Below are 7,458 nucleotides of genomic sequence, written 5' to 3' on the forward strand. Positions count from 1 at the left end.
GGGGGTTAATTCCTTCGGGACCACCCCTGGACAATTGTCCGCGACTGCCCATTTATTTTTGTAACCATATTCAGCAGAAACCCTTGGTACAGGGACCCTCTACCCGCAACCCGAGGACGCGTTCGGTGGCTTTGTCATTGGCCCTTCAGTTTGATTCTAGAGGAATCAAAACACACACACACACACACACACACATATATATATATATATGTCTGTGTGTGGTGTGACCGTCCGCGAAGAAAGGGGCCTTACGCGCCAAAAATCGATTTTTAGGTTTTAACACCAATCGATAGTTGTTGAGTTCTCTTTCATTTGGAAAAATGAGAAAATTTTTAAGTTGATTTCTTTTTTTGTTATTAAGCTGCAAGCATAGGCATGATAAACGTAGTCGGAGATCGAACGAGAGGCTTACGAAATCCAGTCCCACTACTTACTACTACAGCTGTTATGCGCTGTGTCCGTGAGCTCCACTGGCTCGTGCGTCTTCGGTTCTACCTTTTCTTGTCTCTTTGCGCGTTTCTGTAGCCCCCCACTACTTAAATCCCTGTTTGCAGACTCAGCTATGATCGCCCGTACAGAAAAATTCAACTTTGGCGCGTAAGGTCCCTTTCTTCGCGGAGGTCACACACACACACACACACACACAAACAGGGAGAGAGAGAGAGAGAGCTAAAGACGCATAACCCCTTCCATAAATGAGCGGAATTTTGGATAAATTGCATAGCGCCAGTTATATTTCCAAAATAGACTTTTCAGCGTCTTTTGGATAAAATAATAGGCCCTAAAATGGAACCTCATGCTTTCGCTTACTTAGATGACATTATAATCGTCACGAAAATGTTCGAAGAACATCTCGAATGGCTATCTAATGTTCTAAATAAAATTAAGGCAGCTGATTTGGAAGTAAATAGGGAAAATTGCGAGTTCTGTTGCTCTCAGGTGCACTTTGTTGGTTCTCTGGTTAATGAAAACGGTTTACAGATAGATCCTGATAAGACCGAGTCTATCTTAAATTATCCTATTCCCCGCAACATTGAAGGCCTTCGTTGATTCTTAGGACTCTCAAGTTGGTACCGCAAGTTCATCCCAAATTATGCAACTTAAGCTAGTCCTTTGGCATCACTATTAAAGAAGAAACAGCATTGGATTTGGAATGAAGAACAGCAATCCGCGTTTGAAAGAATTGAACATAGCTTATCAGAAGCCCCCGTTAGCTTGCCCTAATTTCGTGGTCCTTTTGGTATTACATACTGATTCAATCAACACTGGCTTGGGAGCCGTTCTGACTCAGAACATTAATAATGAATAACACGTCATATTTTTTGCCAGTGGAACTTTAACGGATGTCGAAAGTAAATACTCAACTACCGAGAAAGAATGCCTCGCGATAGTTTGGTCCATTCAGAAATTTAGGCCGTATTTAGAGGGCTACAGATTTACGGTAATCAAGGACCATAGTAGTCTACGGTGGCTTCACAATTTAAAAAATCCGACTGGACGATTAGCAGGATGGTCACTCTTTCTCTTAGAATATAACTTTGATATTCTGCATAGAAAAGGTTCTTCTCATCACGTCCCTGATGCCCTATCCCGAATGTATGAATCCCTAACCCCTGAAAAAATTTTATCCATTAGAGACCCTGTCCCTTCTTGGTATGAGAGACGATTCCTTGGGGGATCCGTCTTCCCTGAGAGATTCCCTACCTGGAAAATCTCCGACAATAAACTGTATTACTACCGACCCAATCCCTTGATAATTGACTTCGTAAATGACATTACAGGCTGGAAATTAGTACCGGCTGACGATGAAACAACCCGTTCTGATAGAAGCCCACGATGACCCTCAATATGTCCATCTAGGCACCCACAAAACTTATATACGCGTTCCTGCAAAATACTATTGTCCTTGTTATTATAAAAACATAAATGAATACGTGAATCAGTGCATCACTTGTCAGATGTGCAAAGTTACCCAACAAGCACCTGCTGGTCAAATGGGACATCATGTGGTAGAAGAACCCTGGATAGTGGTAGCCACCGACATTATGGGCCCCCACGAACTAAATCTGGATTTCAATACATCTTGGTAATTCAGGATTTATTCACGAAGTGGATAGAAGTTGCACCCTTGCGCGCAGCAACAGGCAAGAAAATAGAGGCTACATTCCGTGAGTGTATCATTAATCGCTGGGGAACACCCTAGGTACTTCTGAAGGATAACGGAACCGAATTTATTAACAACACTCTCCGTCAGTTAGCCGATGAATTCAAAATTTATCTCACCACTACATCCCCCTTTGACCCCCAAGCGAATCCCGTTCTACGAGTTAATAGGATTTTAAAAACTATGATCGTTTCTTTCATACATAAGGATTATAAGATGTGGGATCAATACCTTCCAGAGTTTCGATTCGCGTATAATTCAGCCTATCATTCTTCTCTCAAATCTTCCCCGCTTTTCTAAACTTTGGCAGAGACCCTCAGGCCACAAATTCCCTTAGAAAACGTATTAACTCAAAAAACAGAAATTGAAGCCCTAAATCCTGAATTTTTGAAATTTAGAATGGACAAGATCCCATGTGTGATTGGGTGATAAAAATTTGAATGGCGCGTTTGCAAAACAATCTAAATACTATAATCTTAGGAGCAGAGAATTAAAGTTTCATAAAGGAGATTTAGTATTGGCTCGCTGACAAGTCCCTTCTTCAAAAATTAAGGGTAAGTCCCATATTCAAGACCTCAAGCCTTGTGTTTCCTCTAACAATAATTCGGTACCCTCGCCTTAGACATCGAACCAATGGCCGATCCTAAAAATCAAGAAGATTGCCCTGGATGGGAATATCTCCAGCCATATCCTGAGCTGATGGATCAGCGCCTCGACGAATTCCCCGGTTTCTTTACGGCTTTACTAGAAGCCCAAGAGGCTCGAAGAAGACTCATGACGGTCCTCTCCACCGCTGTGGCCCAAGAGATGCCGATGGAAGAAGAAACATTGGAAGACCTCTGTAGAATTCCTCCGCATGACCACACGGTTCGGATGTTGGAATTTTGAAGATCTGGAGCATCACTACCCGCAGTGCCCGCAACCGCTCTCTATTTTTTGTTACCGGTGTGGAGAACCTGGATTCTTTACCGGCCAATGTCCCTACTGTTCTCGCACTTCCCCAGCCCTCCAGGACCAACCAGGACCAACCTTCAGGACCAATTGGCAACCTATTTTTTTTCTCTCCCCAGCCTCTCTACATTCTCTCTCTTTATACGTGGACAAAGTTTATTTAAGTTTTATTTTCGTTCCTCTTTTATGTTTTACTCTGATTTGTCTTACTCTTATCTATTCTGTTTTTCGTATGATTTTGGTAAGCAGTAACGAGTTTATAGCTTATTTTGAAAACAACTCATTTGATTTTATTTTAATTTTCTTGATTAATCATATGGGATTTTGGTCCTCACCTTTTGTTTTGTTTGTTCCTCTCTCACAAAAGAGAGAGTTGTGATGTTGCGGATTTCCCGACCATCACAAAAATAAAGTTATCTAAAAAATATGCAAAATACGCTCGGTTTGCATCAAGAGTAAATTCGGCATTCCACATTGTTATTTTTTTAGATTTAGGATTTATATTTCTGTTTCTTTTTTTTTGTTTTGCTTTTCCCCCTAAAATCGCTATGAGAGCTTTAGAATTTTGCGGTCTTGAGTGGTGAATCTTGAAGGTTTTCCACCGCCTCACATTGCGTCATCGCCTAGGGTCTGCCGTCACCTCCACATCTGCCATTCGAAGCATGGACTTTCGTTCTCCAATTATCGCACAGGAGTGTATTTGGCCACCCCAGTTGCCTCGATTTCAGCGGCAGAGGAAGACACAATGAGGAGAAAAAAAGGTGATAGGACAGACCAATGGAAAACGAGCCCACATGAGGATCTCTCTCTTGACCGTAGCAATTAAAATTAGTCCTCAGAGTAGGATACTTATTATTTCTCCCATCAATGACTGCTCATCGCACTAGCATACGTAGATTCCGGCATTTTAGTCTAGTTTGTGAACTCAAGGTGCGAACCACGTGTTCCTACGCGACCCGCCAATTAGCTGGTGTGGTAAGGTAGGACCTTGATCCTTTTCTTTCATGATTTGGCCAAGATATTAATTCGTAATACATTGACGATATTTAACTTTTTTATAATTTACTTCCGGGCAAAATCATACTAACTATTTTACGATTGTACTTTGTGCTTTGTATATTATAATATGAGTCTGTAAATTATTTCTAACGGAGTGCCGAATCGAAAATCATGATGCTTGACTATTTTATTTGAATTAAACCTCAGCAATGTGACATAATGTGTTCCCCTAAAATTGTACTAGCAGATATCATTCCCCTTTCCCCTATTGATAAATGAAACTATAAAATGGTCTTTTCTTTTGTATCTTGAAATATTTTAAATTGCTATCGGTTTTCCGATATTCCCCTAAAATTGTACTAGCAGAAATCATTTCCCCTATCGATAATCAAAACTCTAATATGGCTTCCCTTTTATATCTTGAAATATTTCAATATTTCAATGTTCCCCTAAAATTTTACTATCACATCATTTCCATTTCCCCCTATCAATAATTTAAACTCTAAAATGGCTTTACCTTTGTATCTTGGAATATTTTAATGCGCCATCAGTTTTCCGATATTCCCCTAAAATTGTATTAGCAGTGATCATTTCCCCCTTTCCCTATACGTACTTAATCTTCTCTAAAAATATGACCTGAAAAGTAGGGCTTTCCCTTTAGAATTATATTACAATCAATCCTTCCCCTAATTCCGTATAATTATTATTGTAATTCTGATGGCTCTTTCTCTTTTTGAACTGATTATTGCTTTGTAATTTTTAAAATCTAAGGACTATAGAAACTATAGAATGGTAGAACCTTAATTGAAGCCACGGTTCATATTGTGATAAATGTACACCAAAGTCCTTGGAAAATAATAATAATAAATTAACCTTAATCATTATTTTGAAATCGAGTTTTGCCAATTCATTTGAAAACCGACCCCTCTACCTCTACCTACCCTAATTTAGAGACTGAGCTAACCATTTAGTTCGAGTTCTAGTTGCTGCCTGATTGTTTTATTCCATTTTATTTTTGTTTCATATTTCGCTTTTATTCGCATCACTTTTATCTCTCTCATCGATTATCGCCTATGTGACATTGTGAAATTTTACAGAGTAGGAATTGTGGGGTTTGAAATTAAGAATTCCATATTCCTGACCTGTAAAGGGCCAAGTTTTGAGTTATTTTGTGCTTTTGTGTACATTTTGGGTTATCCTGCTTTTGGAAGAGTAAAGTATTTTTCTTGAATCTATCCCGAGAAAGGAGTGGCGCCCGGCTCAAAGTGGATTTTTTAAAAGTAATTATTTAGTAAAGAGCAGGTTGTTCACGAATAAGAAGACCCCAAAATTCCATCAAAGAAAAAAAGTGGCGTCACAGTTGTAACTGTAGTTGTAATCAGCCACCAGGGTGACTAGGCTATCTGTCATCTTCGTGCCACACACATTATCAAGGCGCCCTTCCTTATCGACCGAGGGTTAAGACTACCATTTTTAAAAGGGGAGAGCCTCTTCTGCGACACTGTCTTTTGGATGAGACTATGATGAATCGACAGTACGTCAAAAATTATTAGACACATGTCCCAGATTTTTTGGTCCCTTGTAAGAACTATGAGCGTTTGCAAATCACATTAGCCACAGGTGCCGAACCTCTATCGATTCGCTTGCGAATACTTCCATCAAGCACCGCCCGTCCAGTGGTAGAGAGCCTGGCTGGTGACCACGCTGCCATGGGTTCAAATCTTGTTGTCAACTTTTTTTTCGTATTGGAAACATTTCAAATAATATATCGTAATGCTTCCCCGGCAGTAAAATTTTTTTCAAAAATATTACTGGGAAATAAATATCATGCAGACAAATTTAATAAACAAATGCATTAATCAGGCATTTGTTAACAGAAAAATTCATCCTTTCTATGTCAACTTTTTAAATTAGGAACTTCATGATAATTTCAGCAAAATTCATAATTTTTTTATCAATTTTATTATTTTTTCAAACAGATTTAATAAAAAAATGCATTATTCGAGCATCCGTGGACGGAAAAATTCATTTTTTTAATGTCAGTCTTTTTAATTGGGAACTTCATGATGATTTCAGCAAAATTCATACTTCGTTAATAAATTCTATGATGTTTTAAGCAAATTAAAAAAAAAGGTATTATTTGGGTATGTGTCGACGAATTTTGCTGAAATTATTATGAAGATCCCAATTAAAAGTTTGATATCAGAAAAAAAGAGAATTTTTCCTTCGCATTTTTTTATTGAATTTGTGTAAAAAAATCATAGAATTCATGACAAAATTATAAATTTGCTGAGGTTATCATGAAGTTCCTAATTAAAACAGTTAACATAGAAAAAAAACGAATTTTTCTGTAGAAAAATGCCTAATTAATACATTTGTTCATTGAATTTGTTTAAAGAAATCATAAAGGAAAAAACCGAATTTTTCTGCCGAGAAATTCCCGAATAATGCAGTTATTTTAAAAAATCATAAGAATATTCAACAAATATGAATTTTGCTGAAATTATCATAAAATTCCTAATTTAAAAAAAAATTCACATCGAAAGAAACGAATTTTCCACTAAAAAATGCCTGATTACTGCATTTATTCATTAAATTTGTTTATAATATAAACAATTATAATCTTCAGAAAAAATTTTTAAAATATACTATTGTTTCCATTCAAATTTCTTGCAATGTAACATGAACAAACGTATAATTATGGAAAATCGTAGCAAACATTTTTTCGACAAATGATTTGCCAATAAATTTTTTTTTTTTGGTTTATTGTCTAATATTGGAACATCTTTAACTAATGTCACTATGCATCTTAGGCGATTTTAACGATTTCCCTGCTAGTGACAAGCACCGGGAACGTCAAATAGAAAAAATGACCATTTTTTCGCCATATTTGTTTATTTATAAAAAAATGGGAACCCCTAATTCAAAAATCAGGCTGGAGTTCTCTTTTAAAATCCTTATCAGCTTTTTTTTAAATTTTGTTTTGTCCAAACCGGTCAATACTTGTGGGCTGTACGTTATTTTGAACCAAGAAAGTCATTTTTTCCCCCTGGGCGGCGGTGCTTGATGGAAGTACACGCGCGCAAACCGATCGAGGTTCGGCACCTGTAGCTAATGTGATTTACAAATGCTCATAGTTCTTACAAGGCACCAAAAAATCCGAGACGCGGGTCGAAAACATGATAGGGGTCGAGAATTCTTCTATGATGTCAGCTTAGTGGGTAAAAAAATAAATTTGTAAACGACTCTAATCGTTCGAATGATGTCGTCTGCTACCCGCTTATTTCTCTCCATCGCAAAATCATATTTGCCGTGAAAATAATCATTTCCTCAACAAAAGATTT

The sequence above is a fragment of the Belonocnema kinseyi genome, chromosome 5 (assembly GCF_010883055.1).
Source record: "Belonocnema kinseyi isolate 2016_QV_RU_SX_M_011 chromosome 5, B_treatae_v1, whole genome shotgun sequence".
NCBI classification, from domain to species: domain Eukaryota; kingdom Metazoa; phylum Arthropoda; class Insecta; order Hymenoptera; family Cynipidae; genus Belonocnema; species Belonocnema kinseyi.